The sequence below is a fragment of the Paramisgurnus dabryanus genome, chromosome 4 (genome assembly GCF_030506205.2).
Source record: "Paramisgurnus dabryanus chromosome 4, PD_genome_1.1, whole genome shotgun sequence".
Classification (NCBI taxonomy): Eukaryota; Metazoa; Chordata; class Actinopteri; order Cypriniformes; family Cobitidae; genus Paramisgurnus; species Paramisgurnus dabryanus.
The window spans coordinates 47305543-47331018 of record NC_133340.1 but is presented as its reverse complement, the minus strand read 5'-3'; the positions used below and the strand labels follow the sequence as shown (position 1 = coordinate 47331018).

The 25476-nt window shown below is 38.2% G+C and overlaps 1 protein-coding gene and 1 long non-coding RNA gene across 7 annotated transcripts in view; one reads left to right on the top strand and one right to left on the bottom strand.

The window, feature by feature from the left end:
* Positions 1 to 6953: 6953 nt before the first annotated feature.
* zc3h13 (zinc finger CCCH-type containing 13) overlaps positions 6954 to 25476 on the top strand; it is a 301826-nt gene continuing 283303 nt past the window's right edge. For 4 of the 6 annotated variants that reach the window (XM_073814423.1, XM_073814422.1, XM_073814421.1 and 1 more), the window contains exon 1: positions 6954 to 7107. The gene's annotated coding sequence lies outside the window, so the exon portion shown is untranslated. Of the gene's footprint in view, positions 7108 to 7769; positions 7795 to 24994; positions 25329 to 25476 lie in introns of those variants that run through there. The other 2 variants (XM_065254824.2, XM_065254823.2) reach the window with 2 other exon arrangements.
* LOC141282047 (uncharacterized) lies at positions 9214 to 12960 on the bottom strand. Its single transcript, XR_012336587.1, has 2 exons — positions 10562 to 12960; positions 9214 to 9480 (listed from the first exon to the last, which is right to left on the bottom strand). It is a non-coding gene; the product is annotated as an uncharacterized lncRNA (long non-coding RNA).

Below are 25476 nucleotides of genomic sequence, written 5' to 3'. Positions count from 1 at the left end.
ACGTTGATTGGCAAAACAATGTTGTGTTATCTTGGAAGCCTTCGTGTTATGTTTCTTGTCTTGGTCCTGCTCCTTCTCTTGTCTCTTGTTCTGTCTCGCAGGTTCCGGCTGTCGATCTCTCAGGGGTCCCGGCGGAGTACTCGGATCTGTATCAGGTTTTCAGTAAGTCCCGGGCCACTTCTCTGCCTCCTCATCGGTCGTATGATTGCGAGATCAAACTACTTCCCAACACTTCTCCGCCTAAGGGTCGCATATTTTCCCTAGCTAAACCAGAAAGAGAGGCTATGGATAAATACATCAATGACGCTCTTAAAGCCAGTCTCATTTGCCGCTCCTCGTCTCCAGCTGGTGCTGGATTTTTCTTTGTAAAGAAGAAAGACGGGTCTCTTCGTCCGTGCATTGATTATCGAGGGCTGAATGACATTACTGTTAAGAATAAGTACCCCTTGCCATTAATGTCATCAGCATTCGAGTTATTACAGGGAGCGCGCGTATTTACCAAGCTAGATCTGCGCAACGCTTATCACTTGGTACGTATTAGAGAGGGCGATGAGCGGAAGACAGCCTTTAATACACCCTCAGGACACTGGGAATATTCCGTTCTGCAGTTCGGTCTTTGTAACGCTCCAGCTGTCTTCCAGACCATGGTCAATGAAGTGCTGGGCGACATGATTAACAGATTTGTCTTTGTGTATCTCGATGACATTCTCATCTTTTCTCCCTCCATGCAGATACACACTCAGCACGTTCGCATGGTTTTACAACGGCTTTTAGAGAATCAACTATTCGTTAAGGCGGAGAAGTGCGAGTTCCACAGGAAGTCGGTTTCGTTTCTGGGTTTTGTTATTGCCGAGGGAGAAATTCGTCCCGATCCCGCTAAGGTTAAGACGGTTGCCGATTGGCCAGTACCCGACACTCGGAAGGAGCTTCAGCGATTTCTGGGGTTCGCCAATTTTTATCGGCGTTTCATCAGAAATTTTAACGTATGTTTCCGTTGGAATAGAGAGGCTCAGGAGGCCTTTGATGTGTTAAAGTCCCGGTTCATCTCTGCGCCTGTCCTCTCTATTCCCGATCCGGCTAAACAATTTATAGTGGAAGTGGATGCATCTGATGTCGGGGTAGGCGCCGTTTTATCACAGCGATCGTCTATTGATGGGAAAGTACATCCGTGTGCTTTTTTCTCTCACCGGTTAAACCCAGCAGAACGTAATTACGACATAGGGAATCGGGAGCTGTTGGCGGTTAGACTCGCTTTGGGTGAATGGCGTCACTGGTTGGAGGGAACCTCGGAGCCCTTTCTGGTCTGGACGGATCATAAAAATCTTGAATATAATCCGTTCGGCCAGAAGACTAACATCTAGGCAGGCTCGTTGGGCACTCTTAAATAAATATATAAATATTAAATAAAAATAAATATTGTTAACTTGCACTTGACTCCGAAGTTCATTTCCTGACACGTAGTGTTTAGTGACTGTTCCGTAGTGTTTTTAATTTTGATTGACCCGGGGCACGATTTCAATTCAATTCAATTCAATTTTATTTATATAGCGCTTTTCACAAAAGTCACTTGTTTCAAAGCAGCTTTACATAAATAGAAGCAGTGAAAAGCACAGAAAAACGACAGATAGCACAACAAAATACATGATAGCATGAGCAGTTAAATTTGCTGCGGCTATGACTCAATATTATAAGTGCACGTATTACTAAAGCAACGTATAGAAGAGGAAGCTAGGTAAAGCCCAAAAAGGCTGCCTCCCCGGGGTGAAAAACCCCCTAGGAGAAAAAAAACCCCGGCCTTTTATCCGAGGAAAAATAAGTCCTAGGAGGGAAAAACCCTTGGGAGAACGGTTAAGGAGATTTAGCGGAGATTAAGCGGTTCTGCCGGTGATCGTTGGTCAGGCATCAGCTGGGCATAACGTTAAAGGACGGCCAGTAGATCAGAGGTGTGCCGACTTTCACATCTACCGAGACTGGGTCTGTTTGTCTCGTTGTCCTCGGGTCGAGGACGAGACAGGGAGAGAAAAACAAAATCGTATTAGCGTAGCGCCGTTCATATGTATTGAAGTGTCACACAGTGATGTGGTTTAACTCAGCTTAGTTCCAGACAGACTAACTATTGCGGCATAATTATATTATCCACAGTTGAGGATTTAGCAAATTGGGGGCCCAATGCGAGGGTATATATGGTTAATAAAGGTCACCTTCCGATCTTTAAGAGAAAATGAAACCTGCCGACCCGTTTGACTAAGGCCTAAAGCCCAACTGTCGTCGTTAATGCAGGTTCAGTGGCAAACGGGTCTATATTGTATACCATTTACAGGACCAGGAGAAAACGCCAAAAACATCGCAACCCGACCATACGTGCTAACCCGTTTGACTAAGGCCGGAAGCCCCACTGTCGTCGTTAATGCAGGTTCAGTGGCAAACGGGTCTATATGGCATACTATTCACAAGACACACGAAAGCGCGAAAAACGCAACCCGACCATACATACCAACCCGTTTGACTAAGGCTGGAGGCCCCACTGTCGTCGTTAATGCAGGTTCAGTGGCAAACGGGTCTGTATGGCATACTATTCATAAGACTTACGATAGCGCGAAAAACGCAACCCGACCATACGTGCCAACCCGTTTGACTAAGGCTGGAGGCCCCACTGTCGTCGTTAATGCAGGTTCAGTGGCAAACGGGTCTGTATGGCATACTATTCACAAGACACACGAAAGCACCAAAATCGCAACCCAACCATACGTGCCAAACCGTTTGACTAAGGCCGGAAGCCCCACTGTCGTCGTTAATGCAGGTTCAGTGGCAAACGGTGGCAAACTATGTAATGCAATTCATTTTAAGTGTTCATGCAGAAAGGTTTTTATTTATTTATTTGGTTGGTCTGTGTTTTGACCGTGAGTGCTTTGTTCCGTGAAAATAACTATTGCGAGTTAAGAACCTTTACTAGACAAATTATGCGAATGCTTTGTTGAAGAGAAAAGTTTTAAGTCTAGATTTAAAATGATCGACTGTGTCTGATTCTCGTACATCGGTTGGTAAATCATTCCAGAGCTTAGGGGCTAAGTAGGAAAAGGATCTTCCACTTTTAGACACTTTTGATAGTCTAGGGATAATCAATAGGCCAGAATTTTGCGACCGTAGTGTGCGTTATGGATTGTATTCTGATAGTAATTCTCTAAGATATGAGGGTGCTAAGCCATTTAAAGTTTTTTAGGTGATTAGTGATATTTTAAATTGGATGCGATATTTAACTGGTAGCCAGTGTAAAGATATCAGAATTGGGCTTATGTGGTCATACTTCTTAGATCGAGTAAGTACCCTTGCAGAAGCGTTTTGAACTAGCTGAAGCTTGTTGACCTGATTTGAATGGCATCCCCCGAGTAGCGAGTTACAATAGTCTATTCTAGAGGTCATAAAAGCATGAATAAGCTTCTCTGCGTCAGATGTAGACAGTATATGGCGTATTTTTGTGATATTTCTAAGATGGAAGAACGCTGTGCGGCAGACGTTGGCGATATGACTATATGATGGCGATATGATTTGACAACATAGTTCAGTTTTTAGCACAGATTAAACTGTTTTGAGGCGAAAGTGTGGTTTTGCAAGAAGAGTCTGAGGTTTTGTGAATGTAGCTTGAAAATTGGGTTTTGTGTTCACAGTTTAGAGAAAAGGAGAGCAGCATTCAAGAAATGTGTCTTATCAATCGTGAAAAACTGTAAAAACACTACGGAACAGTTACTAAACACTACATTGAAAAATAGAAAACACAATGCTCAGGACATGAAGCTTGAGAAATAAATGTTTATTGTTTACTGAAGGCTAAATGCATGTTGCAAAACAAAAATAACTGTGCAATTAGCACTTGCACAAAAAGGCAGAACAGAAATCTTATGCAGAACATGTTCAATCACAGTAGCTCTGATTTCATCAGATATTACTGTTCCTTATCTTCGCTGACCACCTCAACCTCCTCTCACACAAACTTTTCCACACAGAGTTCTATCCATTGTAGGGCCTCACAAAGCAGTGCTCTCTGAACTGTATTAGTTCCCTCATATCATTAGCCAGCCACAAGTGTGATCAATTTTGAGGAGTTGTGTTCAAGTGGTGACACTTGTGCTTTTGACTTTTGTCACCTATGCTCACCATTATGCAGCACGGCTGCATCACAATGAAAATTTGTTGGCAAGTTGTGTCTAAACAGGTGAAAAGTGGTTATGGTTTTGCCAAAAGAGTGACTGATTCAATCAGTGGGTTCAGGCAACTGAGCATTTGGTTCAGCCAATAGGGTTTAGTTTTAGCAATTGAGAAAAACTGTATAGGACCAACCTGCTAGGCATTGTTGTTAGACGAAGTACAATTGACTTTAACTTTAATACAGTTTTTCTCAATTGCTAAAACACTAAACCCTGTTGTCTGAACCAAATGTTTCGTTGCCTGAACCCACTGATTGAATAAGTCACTCTTTTGTCAAAACCATAAGCACTTTTTACCTGTTTAGACACAACTTGCCAACACATTTTCATTGTGATGCACCCGTGCTGCAAAATGGTGAGCACAAGTGAAAAAAAAGTCAAACACAATGAAAGCACAAGTGTCACCACTTGAACACAACAACTCAAAATTGATCACACTTGTGTCTAATGATGTAAGGGAACATATACAGTAAGCCAGTTCAGAGAGCACTGGTTTTCTACGTAGTGTTTAGTGACTGTTCCGTAGTGTTTTTAATTTTGATTGACTCGGGGCACGATTTGACAACATAGTTCAGTTTTGAGCACAGATTGAACTGTTTTGAGGTGAAAGTTTGGTTTTGCAAGTCAAGAAGAGTCTGAGGTTTTGTGAATAGCTTGAAAATTAGGTTTTGTGTTCACAGTTTAGAGAAAAGGAGAGCAGCATTCAAGAAATGTGTCTTAGCAATCAAGAAAAACTGTAAATGGTAATTGGTATTTATTAATATCATATTGTCATTATTCCTGTACTGTGGTTGTCACAGTGCCACTAAATTGTGTTGCTTTTCAATATCACTATACAGCTACCAGTTTAGTTGCATAGCTTTCAGCTTTGTGCACACTTACCAATAAAAGTTGTTTACGTTTTAATTGATGTCTCTCTACATACGTCATCTGGTATAATTGAAACGATTGGCTATGAGCTACGTACAGACGCATTTGACAAACATTCATAGTGCCCAATAAAAGGGTCTGGGAAATCGTGAACCACGCCTCAAATACGAGAAAATGAGCATATGGTTCCTAGACCATGTCTCATTCTCTAAGAGACTGGTCTGGTTTAGCCAGGCTAGTGCACAACTGTAAATACTGCAGTACATGGATCATTCTACAGAAACGTCCACTTTTGGTATGACAATATTTTTTAATATTTATTTATTTTTCTAACATTTAAACTTAGACCACATTATTAGATTACTCTTTGACTTTATAAGTACACATAAATGACAGCTTAATGATTTTTATATTTTTTGTGTGCATGTACTTCAAAACTGCATAGACCTTTTTTTGTAACTGGTGTAACCTTACTTCTTTAGCAATATTAAAGGCGTTTATGAAATATTATTTTTACTTTTTTCAGATTTAGAGCTTTATTCTTGTGTAGCAGAATTCAATGAATTAAAATTTATCACCATGTCACATGTGAAAGATTTTATTTAATGTGAAAGAAAACAACAACAACACAGTAACACCAGTGACACAACAAATCACCAGTCACTGGTGTTACTGATCTTCACTGCTGTTACCCATAAGGAAGGTAACACCAGTGACAGTAACACCAGTAACAATTTTCATGAAAACTGCATTTAAAAAAATTTCTGCTGCAAAGTATCAAACCACGTGTTGTCAGTCATTGTATATTCACTAAATTAAGTAGTTTAATCCATTTGTATTCTAGTTTTTTGCAATTCCCAAACAATAAAGGAGGTCATAGTGACTTAAATGACAGAAAACACTGTTTTTGAGCTCAAAATAAAGCATTTTCCCTCTGTACATGACTGTGGGGAGTGGGGACAAGCACTTCTGTGGTGCTTGGAATTCTAATTAATTAATTAAAATCAAATATTGCTACACTGATGAATCAAGAAGGTATAATTGTTCAAATAACATATTGTTTCATTTTAAAATAAAAAATTGTAACCCTAAAGGGTCTTTCAAGTGTAATATTTCTGTAAAGGCTAGGAACAGAAAAATTGACATTTCCGTAGAATGACCCACATATTGAAACTGAACATACAACACACATAGTACTGTAATCATTCTTGCACATTCAGACATTCCTCTCTGTCTGGCCACATAATTTTAGAAATTGTTCAATTTAAATGTGACTTGAGTCCCCCACCTCTGTTATATATTCATAACACTAATAAGCTATTATAAATCTTTAAAAAATCTTGACAAACTACATATCATTGAAAAGCTCTTAGAATGTAGTTTTCATATTTCAAAACGCCTTTTCATTAATAATGATGCAGTGACAGTATTTTTTTAACTTGTGATTTGAGAGTATGCAGCAAATTGCTGGCCTTTGTTGGTAAAACCACTAAAAGTGTGACAGAAACATCATTGTTTGTGATTTTAAATTGAAATTTGGACCAGAACTAGTTCAGTCTTGTGACTTTATTTTTATAGCAAACATTTAAATTTTTATATATATTTGATTGGAAAGTATATACTTTTTTGCACAGTATATTTATTTTTATTTTTATTAAAGTTTTAACTTTTTTTTGTTGAATATTTACAACACTTTTTGTTGGGTTCCAGCACATGAGGGAGTAAAAAAAAGTGAGAATGAAGACAAACAGTATGGGTGTCAGCATACGTTGCCACGTCATCATTGTGTACAAATAGTAAAAGGGTCTATTCCAATCAGCAGGTGGCGATAATGCACCTTAAAGTTGGTGCCACCCGCCATTAAAGAAAAAAGAAGAAGAGGGAGAGCGCGCGCTTGTGTGTGCGTTTAGTTTGCGCCAAGATTATGCTATGCTGGCAACTGCTATGCGGAGCCCAGCAAAGCCTTATAGGATTATAATTAGGAGGTTATCCCAATAGTTTGTGAAGCTGGTGGCAACGCATCATACATATTCGGGTAAGGTGCATGACTGTCTTTGTTGGTGGGTGGGTGGCTGACTGACTGACCAACAGAACAGCGGTTTCGGTATTGAGGTTTGTGTTATCGGTGTAGGCCGCGCAACACGATAATCTCCAAATTAATAACAGTTTGAAATGCCCTGATATCAGTAATAGACCAAAAATATCTCTGCTTTATGAAGTTTACTAATAGTGTATAGCCGTACTAAGTTAATTTCTAAAGCCTAAAGTCGTGTGATTACGGGACGAAAGGTGGCCTGCCGGGCATGATTTTGTGAATATACAGTGTCTGTCTTTAACCGTTAAGATAGTTTTGACGGTTTCACATTCACTTTTTAGGCTTTGAATCTGGCGCACGCTGCTTTTTTGCATGTATAAAACTTCACAGTGCATTCATTTTGATTTGTGAATTCACATGACGCGGGTCTTTATGCCAAATATTCGCGTTTTATTCTTATTTATCCCCCTTTTATGTTAAACCGCGTAGCTTATAACTCCCAAAGGTGAACACCTACAACACTGAAACTGCAGTCGTTTTGTCAAGCTTGATTTGTGATTTTTTTTTTTCACAGTACAGTTTTTCACCGACAAGTCACGTTAAAGGGACACTCTACTTTTTTTGAAAATGTATCCCTTGGAAACTTTCAATAGAAGAGGACTAATTTCGGGCGCTGCATAAAATTAGGTATGTTAATAACCCCGCTGTCGCGGCTGACTTTTTGGTTCCGCTCAACGAAACTCAAGATTTCCTCAGGCGGTGCGTGGTGTTGTGGAAAATAATGCTTCTGTTGGTTTGTTGATGGTGAAATTTCTAAGTTTTTATTGTTAAAGGAGACATATCATGCTAAATCCACTTTCTTGGCTCTTAAATGCATTTTGTTGTATATTTGTAGTGTTTATAAGTACATAAAAGTTAAAATTAGTCTCTTCAGGTGCTTTGTTGATATCTTTATATTCTGTTTTGGTCATATTTTTTTTCCAACCTGTTCTGATTTTTCTATTATCTATTACGTATTTTGAACAATTACGTCAAAGTATTTGCAGCGGAACTGCCAAATAAGGACATCGACTCCCAGCCCAACACTTCGAGCAATCCGCCATTTTTTATTTCTCGCTGCGATATTGTAGTCCAAGCTCAAGGATTCAGAAGTTACGAGAGAGAGAGTCACATCTGTGGGTAGGGCTGCACGATTAATCGTATTTTTATCATGATAACGATATGTGCGCCCCACGATTAGTTAAAGACAATCGTCGTGATTAATCAGTAAAGCCCAAGCACAAAGCAGACGGTCTAAAATCAAGCAATGTGTTTGCTTGATATGGGTGGAGTCAGAGTATACGGAGTGGATAAGGAGTATGAGGAGTTATTTTTGCTATTTCTGCTGATTTCTTTTGCAAAATCTATGCAGAATTTTGCGGAATGATTTTAAATGTTTTAAAAAGAGAATGGGAGCTGTGAATATTACAAAACAATAAAATATTTTATAATATAGCCTAATATTATATACATGGCTGTGTAAAGTGTAATTAAAATACTGAAGTGAATAGAAGTTCTTCACTTAGAGAATGATCGTGATTTCTAATCGTGATCAAAAGTTTGAACAAAACAATCGTGATCATCATTTTTCCTGGAATCGTGCAGCCCTATCTGTGGGTAAAGTTATTTTTGTGTGCCCGAGGCACTTCGTCTGATTGAGGAGTCAATTACTTCTATCTTTGGAGACGACGGGCAGAGCACTTCGGTAAGCTGTAAATAACTTAAAGTAAAAAAGTAAAGTACACGGTAGTCATGGTTTAGCAGTGCCGTTTCTCACTCCGAAGGCTGCAGCCTGCGGAGATCGCTTTTGGGCATCAAGCCTGGTTTAAGTTAACTGAGCATTACATTTGCAAGTCATGAGCATATTAAAACAACTTACGATTAACTAAGAATAATAGTCAACTTTATAATTGTTAATATTCTGAAATAAGACCATCTCGATGACGTATGCAGCCTAGAAATGCGACCTCCGGAGGCTGCAGCCTTCGGATTGACAAACGGCACACACCATTGCGATACCTCCATATGAAGACGTTGTTCTGGAGGTTCGTCGTCTTCTTTTTCATCTCGCTCCGTTTCCGACTCTGGCTCGAACGTGTAAGGCTGGATGAACAAGTCTTGTATTTTGTAAATACTGAGTGAATAAAAAGTTTCTGTGCCGCTTGATAATCGTATCTCTGCTATAAAACTACAAAAATGGCAGAACGGGGTGGAGTTTAACAGAGTGTCACCTCTGCAACCTGGAGAGGGGGCAAGGTATGACGTGCATTTAAAAAGACAGCACCAAAATGAGTTGCTCTCAGATGCACATCAGAAAAGGGGTAGAAAGGGGGCCTGTGGGTAGGGGTGTGCCGGTTTTAGAATTGGTGATGACGGTTATGACGTGAGTCAAATGTGACGGTTCATAACATAACCGTCGGTGAGGGGCGTTTTGCTTATTTAAATGCTCGTGGATTGACGGGAAAGTGTCATTTTACCATAAAATCATGAATGTGATGCCAAGTGTGTTTTAAACAGTAATAACTTTGAACAATTTAACAGAAAGCAATGAAATATTGAAAAAACACACTGTTGCCAGAAGACTGCGTTGTCACTCTCTCATCTATCATCTATTTGAATAATCTTCATAGAAACAGATTTGTGCATTGGGCTTTCTATGTCTGTAATTGTGTCTATATCTGTCATTACACGGACCAGAACAGCACGAAAACAATGTGGATTAAAAGCGTATTGAAGAGGTTTTGCTCATAAATGCAGGTAAAAGAAAGTACTGTGTGAACTTGAGATTGTTATTAAACGCAGCCGGTGTAAAAGCACAATGGCCATGCGCAGCAAACGCTCTCCGCAGACGCGCTGCACAGTGCTCACCCGGCGTTTGAATAAACTAGACGCTGATTAGCTACTTGCTCTACGTTTCTTTAAAACTAACAGCAAGACAACTAGCAGTGAATGTGCGTTCAAGAGAGTTAGTAGATTAGCATGGGAGGATTTGGATTTGAAAAGCGGAGAGTACTGACGCCTTTCCGTGGTTAAAACAACATTCCTTCTCATGGTCATTCATGATTATTTGATGCTATAAATTAACTAGAAGGAAGAGATGATTTCAAAGGTGAGACTTTGTTTAATATGTTTAATCTCAAAAGTAACCGAAAAACAACCTGGTTTGTCCTGTATGTCAGCGCGTTGTCAGTCAGTGTCTGCTCCGCTCTGTATTTTTCACTGCGTGAGAACGTGAGGGGGCGTATAACACAAACTGTTAACAATTGTTTTTAATTACTATTTAAAAATTCTTTATGATAAAGATTTAAAAAATATATATTTTAATAACACGGTTTTGCCGGTTATAGAGTTCTAATGACGGTGTTCAACTATAATCGTCGGTCTCACGGTTATATAATGACCGTCACACCCCTACCTGTGGGGCTATAATAATGAGGAATTCAGACCCAAGCATTGCAGTTCCGCTTTATATAGACCACAAATAGATGATTTATATGTAAAAAGGACAGATTTAAAAGCATGATATGTCTGCTTTAACAACACCGGAAGAACCATAGACCTTTTGCGAGTAGACGTCACAGTTACATCACTCCAAGCTGCGCGCGCAATGTGGTGGTAGAAAAACAGTGGAAATGAATTATACAAAAGTGAAATGAACAATATAACTCACTAGAAAATGTCTTGTTGTGCTGTTGAGTGTCAGAATAGGAATGCCAAAAAAAGGATGACCTTCATTTTTATAGTATACTGTCACTATTTGAAAAAACATAGGTGTTTATTAGGCTTGGCCGGTAATATGGTATACCGCGGGATCTAAAAATAGCAAAGGTATCAGTTTCTATACCGGCATTTAAAAAAACCAATGAACTTATATAGCAGACAAGGATTAAATATTAAATTAGGGATGGCGAAAACTAAACATTTTTTTCACTGACCACCGAGCCATTAACTGATTAGTTTAAAACAAGTTACGCTGTTTGAAATAACAGCCATTTCGAGCCGCGCCTGCAATTTCGCAACTCTGTCGCATCTCTCTGCTGCTCTGCCTCCGGTTCGCGAAACATGATTCCCGCAAACGCGTCGCCGAGGAGCTTGTATGCTGCTGGTTTGTAATCCGAGGACAAATGACTCCTTAAGGGCGATTTATAGTCGTGCGTAGGTCCTACGGCGTATCTCGACGGCGTAGGTTCCGCGTCGGTTTTCATTTATACTTGTGCGTCATCGTCCGCGTCGACGTCCAAACACAAACCGCAGACCGCTGGTAGGCAGTAATCACGCGTGAAACCACAGTAGCAGCAAAAGAAGTCACAGAAGAAGAAGCTAAGCAAGTTAACCCACAAACGAAGAAGAAACAGCAACTTGTTGTGTATAATTTGAGAAGACCAGCAATGATGTAAGTAAATAAACAGCGAATTTTGATGCAGTTTGAGTTAAATCACTCCTCAACTTGGCTCATCTTTGTTATCACAGTCACAAACGGAAATACCTATGACGCAGTTTTTTTTACCTGACTGGAGGGGTTCTGGTGGACCAATCACAGCGCTTGCGGTCCGCGTAGATCTGACGCGCTGTTAAACATTTTGTGAGGTGCGCGTCAGGCTACGCAGAGCTACGCACAGGCTACAGATAGCCTACGGCATAGCTACGGCGTAGGACCTACGCACGACTATAAACCGCCCTTTAGTTTTAAAATGGTATTGGTAAGGTGATCGCATGGAAAATAAAGGCGTTTGTCTTATTAGAAGCTCATTTGAAACATTGCTGCGGCTTTTTTAAGAAAATTACAGCTCAGAAGAGACGCCGCTTAAGTTTAAGGCAGTGCTAAAAATAATAAAGAAAGATGATGATGATGATCATCAGCTTATCAGTTAGCACTAAAATGTAGATGTAATGTAATTCCAAATCTAAACCCATCTTATGCGGAATGTTGCCTTATAGACTGCAACACGATAAAACGGGCACCTTCAGAATGCATAAGACGCATCGCCAAGGCAGGTCTAACTCACTCTGTGCCTTCTAGTAACGACTAGAACAACTCTTTTGTATAATTAAGTGTGCTTGCAAAAGCACACTTATTGTTCTTCTTAAGTTTTATTATTCTTATTATTATTATTCTTATTATTATTCCCGGGTAGATTTTTTTGTGTCAGCTCTAGCGACCAGACCGTTTGACGCAGAGACACCGTTCAAACTTTAAAATGTTCGGGCAGTACCGGTGTAAGTTGCTTGAGAGGATGAAGTCACAGATCCATGTCGTTCGGCCGCCATATTGGAGAGAACACAAAACCTTAAAAAAGTTTCACAGGTCACAAATTTTGTCCAAACTGTATGAAATTCCACGTACGCGATCCTTGGACCGAGCCTCACAAAAGTTACTAGAAGGATTTTTGATTTTCGGAAGCGTTTGCGCGCCACAGCCCAAACTAAATGTGCGTCAACGCCGCCAAAACAGGAAGTAGTTCAAATCTCAATATGTCTGTAACATTTATTAACCAAAAATTTTATATGAACTCTTGACTCCAATGTGAAGATGCCCAAGATAAAAAAACATTGCAGAAACATGTCTATATTATGTTATTTCCACTTTAAAATGTACAATTAAAACCTGTGTAAAAATAAAAATGTCATTAGCTTTTACCACTAGAGGGCAGCCCAAGCGTGTTTAATTGCCTTGCCTTCACACGTGACTAGACCGAAACTAAGTCCGTGCCTATTGAAAACTATATATACAGAGGATTATTTGATACTAAATCCGATGGAATATTAATATTTCTCATATACGTTTGTTTACAAAACTGCAAATGGATTTTATATTCTGAAGGCTTGAATCAACGCGAGCTCTCTGGAGAACGTGCAGTCTCACATACAGGTATGTTTCGGGGATTCAGACGTAAAACCCTTTCTTTTATTTCAGTAATATATTGCATGACAAGTTTAATTCCCTTTTTCATCAATGTAATACATTGTAAATGTATTAGTTTGTAAAGACGCGTCAGTTTCGCGTCCTCGCGTAACAGTGATCGTTTGGCATCGGCTCTATAACAGCTGCATGGTTTAAATGATTGTGAAATGACGCGAAAAAGTGTCACTTTACCTTAAATCATGCATGTTATGCCAAGTGTATTTAAACAGTCATGACTTTGAGAAATGTATGACACATTAAAACACAGCTTGCCACAGCTAGAAGACGTATATGCCATTTACATAATCTTCAGATAAGAAAAGCTATATATCTAAATCGTATGCTTAACTAACGGGAACACCATTGCATTATGCTGTCAATCATTATGCTGTCAATCACTCAGCGAAGCATTGATTTCACATGGAAAGCAAGAGGACAGGGTCGCAATCTTGATGTGCGTGCATCTTTTGCATGAAATGCAGAGCGCGAGTCACCCCTTCACGTGTATTCGCGCTTTGGTCTGCCCGCGTCAAGATGCGAAGACTGACAGTGGTGAGTTAAGAGACCACGGACTCTATGGCTGTTTTAACTTTATTTATTGTATTTCCAGCTTACAACAACTCCTCTTCCGACAGTTGTTGTCTGATATGTCGGCTCAATGATCACTTGTTTATCCACAATGACATTAGATGTCTTACTGAAGGAAACGATTTTTGTGAACTAGATAAAAGATCCTGGCGTTTCTCCGAAGTTCAAAGCAGACAAAGGCTCAAATATTATGCGAGTCATCGTTCTCACACAAGAATGCAATTTAAACGATTTACAGTTAATCGCCTATCGCTCACAGCCCAGCACCTGCACCACTGTATGCGTATCGCGCTGACAAACATACACCTGATTTTACTGCCCTGACGAAATCTAAAAGTATAATTTCTCTTATTAGAAGCTAGCTTAATGTTTGCCAGTTATTAAGATGGCGGTTGTAGTTTAAATAGAGGTCGTGAAATAATTGCATTGACAAAACTGCATAAAACAATGTTATGTTCCATATTATAAACTTTTGGTTATGTGTACTTAAGTGAGTAAATAAATTAAATTCTCAATGAGTGTGATATGGCTCTTATTTACCCCTTTAAATGTAGAATAAAGCTTACTCGGGTATCTTACAATGCACTTATGTTGTTATGCAGTTTTAAAATACAAAATACGAACATGTCTGGATGTAGATAAAGCCTACTTGGTCATATTACAATGCACAAGTTTTGTTGTATGCAGTTTGAAAATACATGTTTGTAGAAAAAGTATATTGTACAATGCACTGATTTTGTTGCTATGCAGTTTCAAAATACAACATGAGTATGTTTAAATGTATATGTAGTCATCATCACTGATATATCTTTGGCCCTCATGACACACTAATTGAACAGCCCTGTCGTAGATGCTCAACACACAATCATATTCATAAATAGTAAAGAAATGCAATGATATTAGGCTATCAGTGCTGCTGTCGCTCTTTCCTATCGCTTATTTTAAAAATGAGCTTATGATCAATAAAATGCAGCTTTTATCTGCTGCTTTTGGTGACGTGAACTCTGGCCTACATTAAAGGTGCAGTGTGTAATTTTTAGAAGGATCTCTTGACAGAAATGCAAAATAATATACAAAACTATATTATCAGGGGTGTATAAAGACCTTTCATAATGAACCGTTATGTTTTTATTACTTTAGAATGAGACGTTTTTATGTACATACACCGAGGGTCCCCCTCCATGGAAGTCGCCATTTTGTGCCACCATGTTTCTACAGTCTTAACGGACAAACTTTTTTATTACGTTGTCTCCAATCATGACATGTTTGTCTGGTGGTGGCTACCGTAGCTTCTTTATGCATTTCAAAAGCAAGGGGTGAGCTGTGAACTGAGCACAACATGGATTCAGCCAGTCGAGCGACTCGACCGTATGTATTTTAAATAGCAGATTCTACACTTGCGAGAATACTTTGATTAGTGGGTGGAAGTAATTACACATAAATGAGCACATACTTTTGAAAGAAAACATGGGTTTTTGCTAAGAATTAACTCAAAAAAGTACACAGTGGAGCTTTAAGTACTAAAGAAGAATTTTTGGTATATTATGTACAAAACTAGTGTGTGAAAATAGAGCACTTTAAAGGGATTGTTCACCCAAAATTAAAATTATTTAAATTACAATTCTAATTTATTTTTATAAGAAAACACTGAACATGTGCAGCACAGCCATTATAATTGGTTCTAGGCTAGCTAGAGCAGGTGATGTAGGCTACTGATCCCTGTATTTACATAAAATGGTCTGGGCTAAGCGGATGTCCTTCAATGCTGGAAACGCCCCTGGTTACAAGCCTGTGTACATTTGTGTGTGTGTGTGTGTGTGTGTGTGTGTGTGTGTGTGTGTGTCTCAGCAATGCTTTCACAATGCGAGGATTTGATTTCCAATACAAGGATGCACAAGATAAAAAAATATTCTAAAATTTTACATTTCACAAATCACGTTAGTGACCGCACCAGAGCAAGCACACTTTTGCAGTTCGTCCCGAAATGCATTTTCTAGTTATTATTACTTTTTTATTTTTCAAAAAGACAAGTGTCAACTTCTGTTAAGTGCAACATGGACGATGCAATGCTTTGCTGATGCGAGCCGCGAGAAAGCCCTTGTCTGTTTTAGAAAGAATGCAGCAATGATATTTAATGCTAATGTATGAGTTTCATTCATTTATGATGATGTCTGTGCGTTCTAGTAAACAATGCAATGCTAGCGAACCCGCCGTGCCGGCGCCTCAATGTCACGGTTATTATATTGTCTACTATATTTGCTTTTATTTTATTAAATACGTGCAATTGGTTGATGAAACATTTATTAAGTGTGCTTGCAAAAGCACACTTATTGTTCTTCTTAAGTTTTATTATCTTTTTTATTATTTTTCCCGGGTAGATTTTTTTTGGCCAGCTCTAGCGACTAGACCGTTTGACACAGAGAGACCGTTCAAACTTTAAAATGTTCGGGCAGTACCGGTGTAAGTTGCTTGAGAAGATGAAGTCACAGATCGATGTCGTTCTTCCGCCATATTGGATAGAACACAAAACCTTAAAAAAGTTTCACAGGTCACAAATTTTGTCCAAACTTCACGAAAATCGACGTACACGATCCTTGGACCAAGCCTCACAAAAGTTACTAGAAGGATTTTTGATTTTCGGAAGCGTTTGCCCGTCACAGCCCAAACAAAATGTGCGTCGACGTCGCCAAAACAGGAAGTAGTTTATATCTCAGGAACGCTTTCACATATTGGAACCAAACTTTGAACATGAATTTAATTCTCCAATGTAAGGATGCACAACATCAAAAGAACATTTTTTTTTTCCTAAAATTTTACACCGCCAAACAGGAAGTAGTTTATATCTCAGGAACGCTTTCAAGTATTGAAACCAAACTTTGTACATGAATTTGGGTCTCCAATGTGAGGATGCACAACATCAAAAGAACCATTTTTTTTCTAAAATTTTACGCTGCCAAACAGGAAGTAGTTTATATCTCAGGAACGCTTTAACGTATTGAAACCAAACTTTGTACATGAACTTGGGTCTCCAATGTGAGGATGCACAACATCAAAAGAAAAAAAAATTCCGAAAATTTTACGCCACCAAACAGGAAGTAGTTTATATCTTAGGAACGCTTTTACGTAATGAAACCAAACTTTGTACATGAACTTGGGACTCCATTGTGAGGATGCACAAACTAAATCGGCGGCACCAGAGCAAGCACACTTTTGCAGTTCGTCCCGAAATGCATTTTCTAGTTAACATTAAGACACAATTTATACAAAATGAAATTCAAAGCAAAAACTAATTAAGTGGTAAAAATGTCTAACGATTTACAAAAACAAAACGTAATCTGCACTTTACTGTTAAAAGACGTGAATGTTAATAATTTGGAATACAACCAGGAAAGACTTTCATTTTAATTATTTTATTGCTGGATTTTACAAAAAATTTTTTAGTTTATATGCTGGAATATGCAGAAATATAAGTTAACAGAAAGAGGACTTTTTTTTTATTTCATTAAAATATGGTGGAATGTGCAGAAAATGGGTTTAAATGTTCAGCAATTTTCTTGAAGTCGGAGACTGTTGCTTTGATTAAATTTTAGCTTTATGCAATGTGAGTGCACGAAACCAAACGCCGTGACCTTGCGCCAGAACCCAAATGCCATGACCTTATGTACAAACAGGCGAGTTATGAAAAATTGAGTGTGAGGGTTTTGTTCACTTCACACAGAAATATCCTGGAAATTGGAATTAGATCACTTCACACAGAAATATCCTGGAAATTGGAATTAGTTGGCTAACTGTAGTCGCGTTTAGTCCACTGTCTATAATAGCCTAATTTAGAGAACTTTTTTAACCTGGTTAATTCTGTTTGACCTTTGTATTTAACTTTTTTATAAACTGCTAGTTGTTGCTACTAAAAGTTATTAATATTGTTATGCATGTTATTTTGTTAATGTTTCAGTATTAGTGTTTGGTATTCAGTTTCTGAAGGGTTTAGGCACAAGCCAACATTATGGTGACGCCGTCTGATTACGTCATAATTTTATAATTATTCACGGTAATACCGTATACCGGGGTAAAATAGGGAGGCGGTTTGATGGTATCAAAATTTGGATACTGCCCAAGCCTAGTGTTTATGGTTGCAATAAGCCCTTAAAAGGATAGACTGGAGTGATGAAATCATTTGGAATTCTTTTAATAATTAGTATAGAAAATAATTATAGAAGATGTACGGTGTTCTGTCAAAGTCAGTTCACTCTATGCGTTTCTTATAGCGTTTTCATCACGTTACGTGTATTTAGAAGGATTAACGATTTGAATTAGTTCATAATATCAATAATATCACCATTTATTTAATATTTCACAATTTTCCGTTTTCTATTACTTTTTACCTTTTATCTTAGCCTATGTCTTCCTGTTTGTTCTAAATTAATGATGTTTACATACTTAATAAATATATAACTATAACACACTCGTGATGTAAAGTGTTATTAATATTTATAAAACTGTTAGTTCCAATCCCTGATTCTGATTGGTCATTAGGTGTGCTTTATTCACGATAAAACAGTACTATGACCGCTTCACCCAACGGTTCTGTTTATCACTGCGCTCTTAGCAACACCCTTAGCAACAACACGTATCGGTTTGTTGTTTTTATTTGAGCTTTCATGCATATTACACATTGGAACCACTGATCTATATAAATGACTGGATTGCGCATAGAACGCATAGAACATTTTTTTGACATTCAGCTGCACGGTCAGCGCTATTCTCTGAATAAGATTAGGTAACTCGTAAAGATAAACATAATTACAAAACCAGCAAATTATTGCATGCACACACAGTACAAAGCATGATTATTTATTTATTTAGATTTCAGAATGAGCACGTTTGTCATTAATACTAAATATGCTGCGGTCTGTCTGCTGATCTGATACTGTAACAAAGATGAATGTATAATAACTGTTTAAAAGGCAAAATGTACAACTTTAAGTAAATAACTATGTACATGCTTAGGATGTTTGTGTTGTAATAATGTACAGGGAGACTTCAGATATAAAAACAGAGACTAGTAAAGTGATATTTTATCATAAATATCTGATCGCGTCCATTGATTTAATAGAGCGTTTGGGTATACCAACATGGCGGCGTGGTGGCTTCACAGTTGTGACATCCAATCCAGTCATTTATATAGATCAGTGATTGGAACACATTTTTGTTCATGGTCAGGGACTATTTTTTCTAGTGGAAGGAATGCTTTTTATTGATTTAACTTCATAAAAGTTGCACTAATATATTTTTTATTTAATATTGTGTGGTAACCGTTTTATAAAAGCAATAAGGTACTAGAGGCAAGTGCTGTATCGTGAATAAGTAACGGCTGAAGGGTGTTGTTAGGCATTACGCGAAGCACAACCTCTGGTACCTTATTGCTTACATAAACAGGCCTATGCAAATTAATTTGTATGTAAACATAATAATTTTATAATAGTTTTTAGGGCTGCATAACGATTAATCACGATTAATCGTTTGCAGAATAAAAGTTTTTGTTTACATCATATATGTGCGTGTACTTTGTATAATAATTATGCATAAATAAATACACATACATGTAGATATTTAAGGCGTATTTACATGTGTATATAAATTTTTATATTTATAAATAATTTATATTATATATAAATATTTAATCTATAAATTTTTTTTCTTAAAATTATACATGCATGTGTGTATATTTATTTATACATAATTATTATACACAGTACACACACATATATGATGTAAACAAAAACTTTTATTCTGCAAACGATTAATCACGATTAATCGTTATGCAGCCCTAGTTTTAGAGCAAACACGTAGGCTTTAAATATAAGGAAGAAATAATATAAAACAGGAAAAAAAAAGAAATATTGAATAAATTATATTACATAGAATACATGATAGTATTGCTCTTATATGTATTTTAGCGGTAGGGCTGCACGATAATGAGATAATATGCGATAGTTCTGTTGGTGGGTGCGGTGGCATATGTTTTGCGATATGTCTTTCTAAGAGAAAATATATTTTTATTTGCTTTTATTTTTATCATTTTAGATATGTAATGAAATAAATAAGGGTGTCACGATTTCGATTTTAAATCGAAATCGATCGAAATTAAGTCACTGCTTCGAACTTCGAATTAAAAAATGGGATCGTCGATGCTGCCACGCCCCCATGTCAGGTCCGGTCGGCTTGCCAAGAGAGGGAAAAAAAACTCTCAGAGATGCCTTTAAAAACATCTGTCCAGCGGAACGCGATCATATTTTAAACACGAGGGATGCTACAACTCCTTGAAATGCATATCATAAACAGGATTACTACCTAGTGATCTGCCTTTGGACAGAGCGCAGCTCTCTGCACGTGCGCGAAAGTGAGAGAAGCGCAAAGATGCAGTGGATTATATTTGAAACACGAGGGATAGTTTGCCTCAGCTCGCATGAAACGCATAAAACTGAACAATTAACATAAGGCTTACTACTTTAGTTAATGTTTAGACTTTGGACAGATGCGAGAGCACGTGAGACAGAGAGAAGCGCAGCTGCGTATGATGCTGGATTTATTTCAGATGCTATGAGTCCAAGACACGCGCATTATGTCCATGTGCATTAAGTCCATGTGCGTGCAAGAAGGAATCCTCTCTCTACAAGCTCTCGCGTTAAGTGAAGCCCACAAACCCCCATGCGAGTTGTGCAATGTGCATGTTAATGTTAAACTATAATAATTATAATAAAAAATGGCATATCATTTTTGTCTTCAAAAAAATATGTTAAAATGGAGAATCGGATCGAATCGTGACCTTGGAATCGAAAATGTAATCGAATCGAGGATTTTGAGAATCGTGACACCCCTATTAAAGAGTGTCATCATCACAGAAAAACAAAAAAGACAAAATTTGATACCAGATATACTTAGGCACTTGTTAATATAACTGGGCAGCGGGCCCAATGTGTGGGAAACACTGTGACAAGAGTGTGCAGGCGTTGGAGTGAATACGACGCAGCAACGCCATCTATGGGAATACTGAGATAAACTCATTTCAGGACAATAGTAACACGGCATTACAAAAAAATATGTATGAATCGATTTTTGAAATTCTATGAATCGATTCTGAATCGGCAAAGCTTGAATCGCGATTCAAATGTGAATCGATTTTTTTTTTTTTGCACACCCCTAGAAATAATGGCGATAATGGTGATATTATTGTCTTTTTAAGACCATTTTAAGATAAAATAGCATAATAATGCAAGTATGTTTCAAATAACTTTTTATTTATATTGCTCATTGAGTGTCTGTATGTGTAGCTCGGACATTCACATAACCCTACTGTGCCCATAAGAAGGTTTTTAATTAATTGTATTTAATTTAATGATCATACAGCCGGACTGGTGGAATTGGTTTTACAGTACAAGTTTAAAGAGTACAGCTCTTTGATACAGGTTCATTACATTAGACCAGTGCTTCCCAATCCTTGTCCTCGAGGACCCCCTCCCAAAAACTTTTAGATGTCCCCTTATTTGTTACTTCAACTAATCAGCCTCCTTCCAAAATGGTACAGAGTGTATGTATTGACATAACTTTTCCATGTGACCACTTCTCCTTTCAGTGTTTATTGGCAGTCTGTAAAACGATAGCTCAGAATTCTTGTTAAATATGTTAGTACAGTCTATTGCACAACAGCCTTTTCCCATTCAGATGCGTTTTCCCCATGTTTTCGCTGATTTCACACTGTACACAAATTCTGCCGCTCTGTCTTTTGCCACTCAATGGGTGTAAACGCAGTCACTTTCGCTGAAGGTGACGTCACGTCCATACCCTCTATACATCCCCTAACAAGCTGATGAGTTAAATCAGGTGTGTTAAATAAGGGGGGACATCTAAAACTTTTTGGGAGGGGGTGCTCAAGGACCAGGATTGGGAAGCACTGCATTAGATAAACATTAAACATAATGGGGCAGTTTCCCGGACAGGGATTATTTTAAGCCAGGACTAAGCCTTAGTTTAATAAGGAAATATAACTAGTTTTAACAAACATGCCTTCCTAAAAACATTACTTGTGTGCATTTTGAGTCAAAACAAAGGGCACTGATGTATTTTAAGATGTGTCAGTGCAAGTTGTTTTTAGTTTGGACAGCTCTTACATTTATTTTAGTCTAGGAACGATCTAATCCCTGTCCAGGAAACCGCTCCATAAAGAAACATACATACACAAAAACACATCAATTCATCATACATAGTACTTAAAGGGACAGTTCACCGATTTGCATTAAGCTTTGTATCGATAGAACCCCAGTCATGTTTTTAAATGGTCGTGCATCATTCCCTCAGTTTCCCCTGAGATGGGAGAAATACAGATTTCAGTGTTGCACTTCCTTCTTTCAATGATGTAAAAATCGTCATTTTGCGTCATTGAAAGAAGGAACTGCTGTATCTTTGTCGAGGGTGTAAGACAACAGACACTAGGGCTGCACGATTTGGGTAATTTTTCCCATTGCGGTTATTGATGCTAATATTGCGATGTGCGATTGCGAATATATTAAATGGTATCATGAGTCAACTTGATGGGTTTTAGGGCTGTCACTTTTGAGAAAAATCACATTCGAACGGATTTCGAATATCATGCAATGTATCCAAATATATTCGAATATCTAGCACCCCCCCCACCCCCACCCCCCCGTGCGCATAAAAAAAACCCACCGTAATGGAGATTCAATCACAAAATTATTAACAGTAACAGTCATACACAGGGTTGTCTGGATTACTTTTTTACTTAATGTTTGAAACAGCAGGTTATCAACTTATGAATAACAAACTTATATATATATATATATATATATATATATATATATATATATATAAACGCAAACGGAATTTGCGCCCGCAGATTTCGGCAGAAAACTCCGCGGAATTCGACGGATTTAATGCCCGTCATTGACAAGCACACATATCCCGCGCTTGAGCGTGTTTGTGAGAAGTAATCTCATTGACAACAGGCACACATACAGCCTATAACCCGTGCGTTTGTGACCCGTCATTGACAAGTGCATTATCTCTGCGCGTGCTGTTTGCTTGACCGTTTTTAATGATAGAGAGCACAAACCCTTTGATACTTGAAATGAAATTAAACTTACAGATGAGTTACGCAGATCTCACTTGACTCTGTCGTCTATGTGACGCGCGACAGTCAACACATCATCATTTCAAATCCGTTTACAAGACGAATGCTTTTGTTGTTTAATATAAAGTTTACATTGCGTTGTAAAAACGATGAAATTATCTTCATACATGCTAATTTCATAATGCAAACGTATTAACACGTATTTTTATTCTGCTATAATATTTAACACTATAAACAATATGCCATTTTATATACAAACTATAATTCTATCTTGACATGCACATGAGGTTCATTTTGGTCTCATTTGATTCCCTCTCTTGCGCACAGTTGCAGTCGTCGGTCTCAATCTCAGCCTCCTTCCTATTACGAGGTGCTACTGTAAAAATGCGCCACACATGGCATTTTAAAAACCGGATGGTTTATTTATAGTTCGAATACGGATGTTTCACCTCATGTTCGAATGCATATCCGAATATCGAATAAAAAGTGACAGCCCTAATGGGTTTTAAGGAAAATCCACACACAGTTTAGCTAAAATGTGTATTTGTAAAACTAGAAATGTTTTCGTATTGCCACGTGATGTAGCAACTGCTCAGTGTCAGTAATCCTAAATCCAAAATACCGCCATACAACAGACATAGAGGTTTTTTTTTAGCTACCAGATCACTGTCAACCTCCTCTGCATCCATCTTGGCTCTGGTATAAGTGACGACGCACACCACACACGTGCACTGCCTTTTTTCTTTGTTTTTCTTTCTTTTTTTAAACAGCAAGGAAAATCATCAAACTGTTATCAGAAAGTTTGTGTTAACAAGTCCACACATTTATTTATTTAATATAATTGCAACATTTTGCTGTCATATAATCGCACAGGCTGACATTGTGATTGCGATTGCGATGCGATTAATTGTGCAGCACTAACAGACACTCATTCCTCATTTTTCCAAGGTAGGGGCTATGGGTGGGACCCACTCACACTACAGACCTATTACAGATCAGTGGGTGGGACTTGCGAGAATATATACGAACACAGACGAAAAAAACGATCAGCCGCCATCTTTATGCTAAGCTAAGCTAACAGACGTTGTGAAGAGAGCCAGACTTCATGTTACAATAATAGCGAAAGGTAATCGATATGATATGGAAGAGAGTGATTTCGCAAGCGTGATGCTCTAATCCGCTGCTCATTAGGGCTGGGTATTGTTTAAAATCTTTCGATCCGGTGCCAATTTCGATACCTCGGTTTCGATGCCAGTTCCTAACGGTACTTTTTTCCCCGAAACCACGTGTTTTAAAATACATTGAAACATTAACAAAAATTCATTAAACACAAAACTTTTATTTTTTACCTTAATTAAAACAAATTCTAGTAAAACTTCTCACTCAGGTTAACATTATTAATAAAACTGGTTGTGCTTTTTAGGGCTGCCCGATTAATTGAAAAATAATCGACACAGAAATTCAGAAACGTTAACCGACCCATTTTATCATGTCGTTTATTTTCGGTTTTTAATCCTGTTAATACTTTCCCTTTAAAACATACTACCGCGTGTGAGGTTTCGTGGCTCTGCCCCGTCCAGTCAGTAGCAGCATAGAGACACATGGAGGAGAACTCAAACACTGTGTTAACTGAGCAGATCATCTAGTGCCAAAGAAAAACGAAGTAGTCGCGCATACCGCACATTTGCATGACGCATAAAAGTTTTGTCACCTTGCGCTCAGTTGAATCTACCAATGAGTCTACGCAGCCCGGGTAAAGTCAACACATACCTCAGAACAGCGAGAAGACACGGACATGCAAGCAGGTTTAATTAGACATGGAAGAGATGAGATAGAGAGCGAACGGGAGAATTTCTAATCTACATTAAGACCAGAAACATTATAGATGAGAGTAAAAGTCTTAAATAGCAGTGCCCAGTTAAGGAAAACTGAATAGAAGACAAGAAACGTGTAAAGGATACAATGTGTATTATGCCACTCGTCTCATCTCATTATTTGGATATAACTTGTATGTATATTATGGCTGGAATTAGTCACGTGGGTTGTCTGAATCTGTGGTTCATAAGTTCCTATTCTGAAAGTTTATTCAATTGTTCATATTAACATGTGCAGCAACTGCATATGGTCAAGTCTATTTAGTATTTAGTAATTTTCAGTAATGCAGTAATTTTGGGGGGGGAAGTGTGAATAACTGCTTAACAACTCATACTTTCCTCTTAACTTAATTCTTTTAGGGCTGGAACGACGCGTCGACGTAGTCGATTACGTCGATTACGTAATTACGTCGATTTGCCGGAAATGCGTCGATGCGTCGCATTGTTTACGTTTTCAAATGAAGGCGGCTTCAGCTCCGACCGGATAATACAAGTGTTATACCAAACAGCCAGAACGTGATCAAAAGTGTGGGAATACTTTAAGCAGAGACCAAATAAAACACATACTGTGTAAAACTGAAATGGCATACCACAGCAGCGCAACATCTGTGCATGATCATCTTAAAAGAAAACAACCTGGAGCTCTCCGACCTCAGAATGACGCGACGGCAGCGTAAGTATTTGAATTTTTACAGTAAGTTTTTATACAACAATAGAATCAATGCAGGCATATATGGTGCTTAATACAGCTGTGTTTACATCTTAGTTTAATACGAGTTGCGAGACGCCTGACAGACACGACATTGCATCGCGTCTGGGCA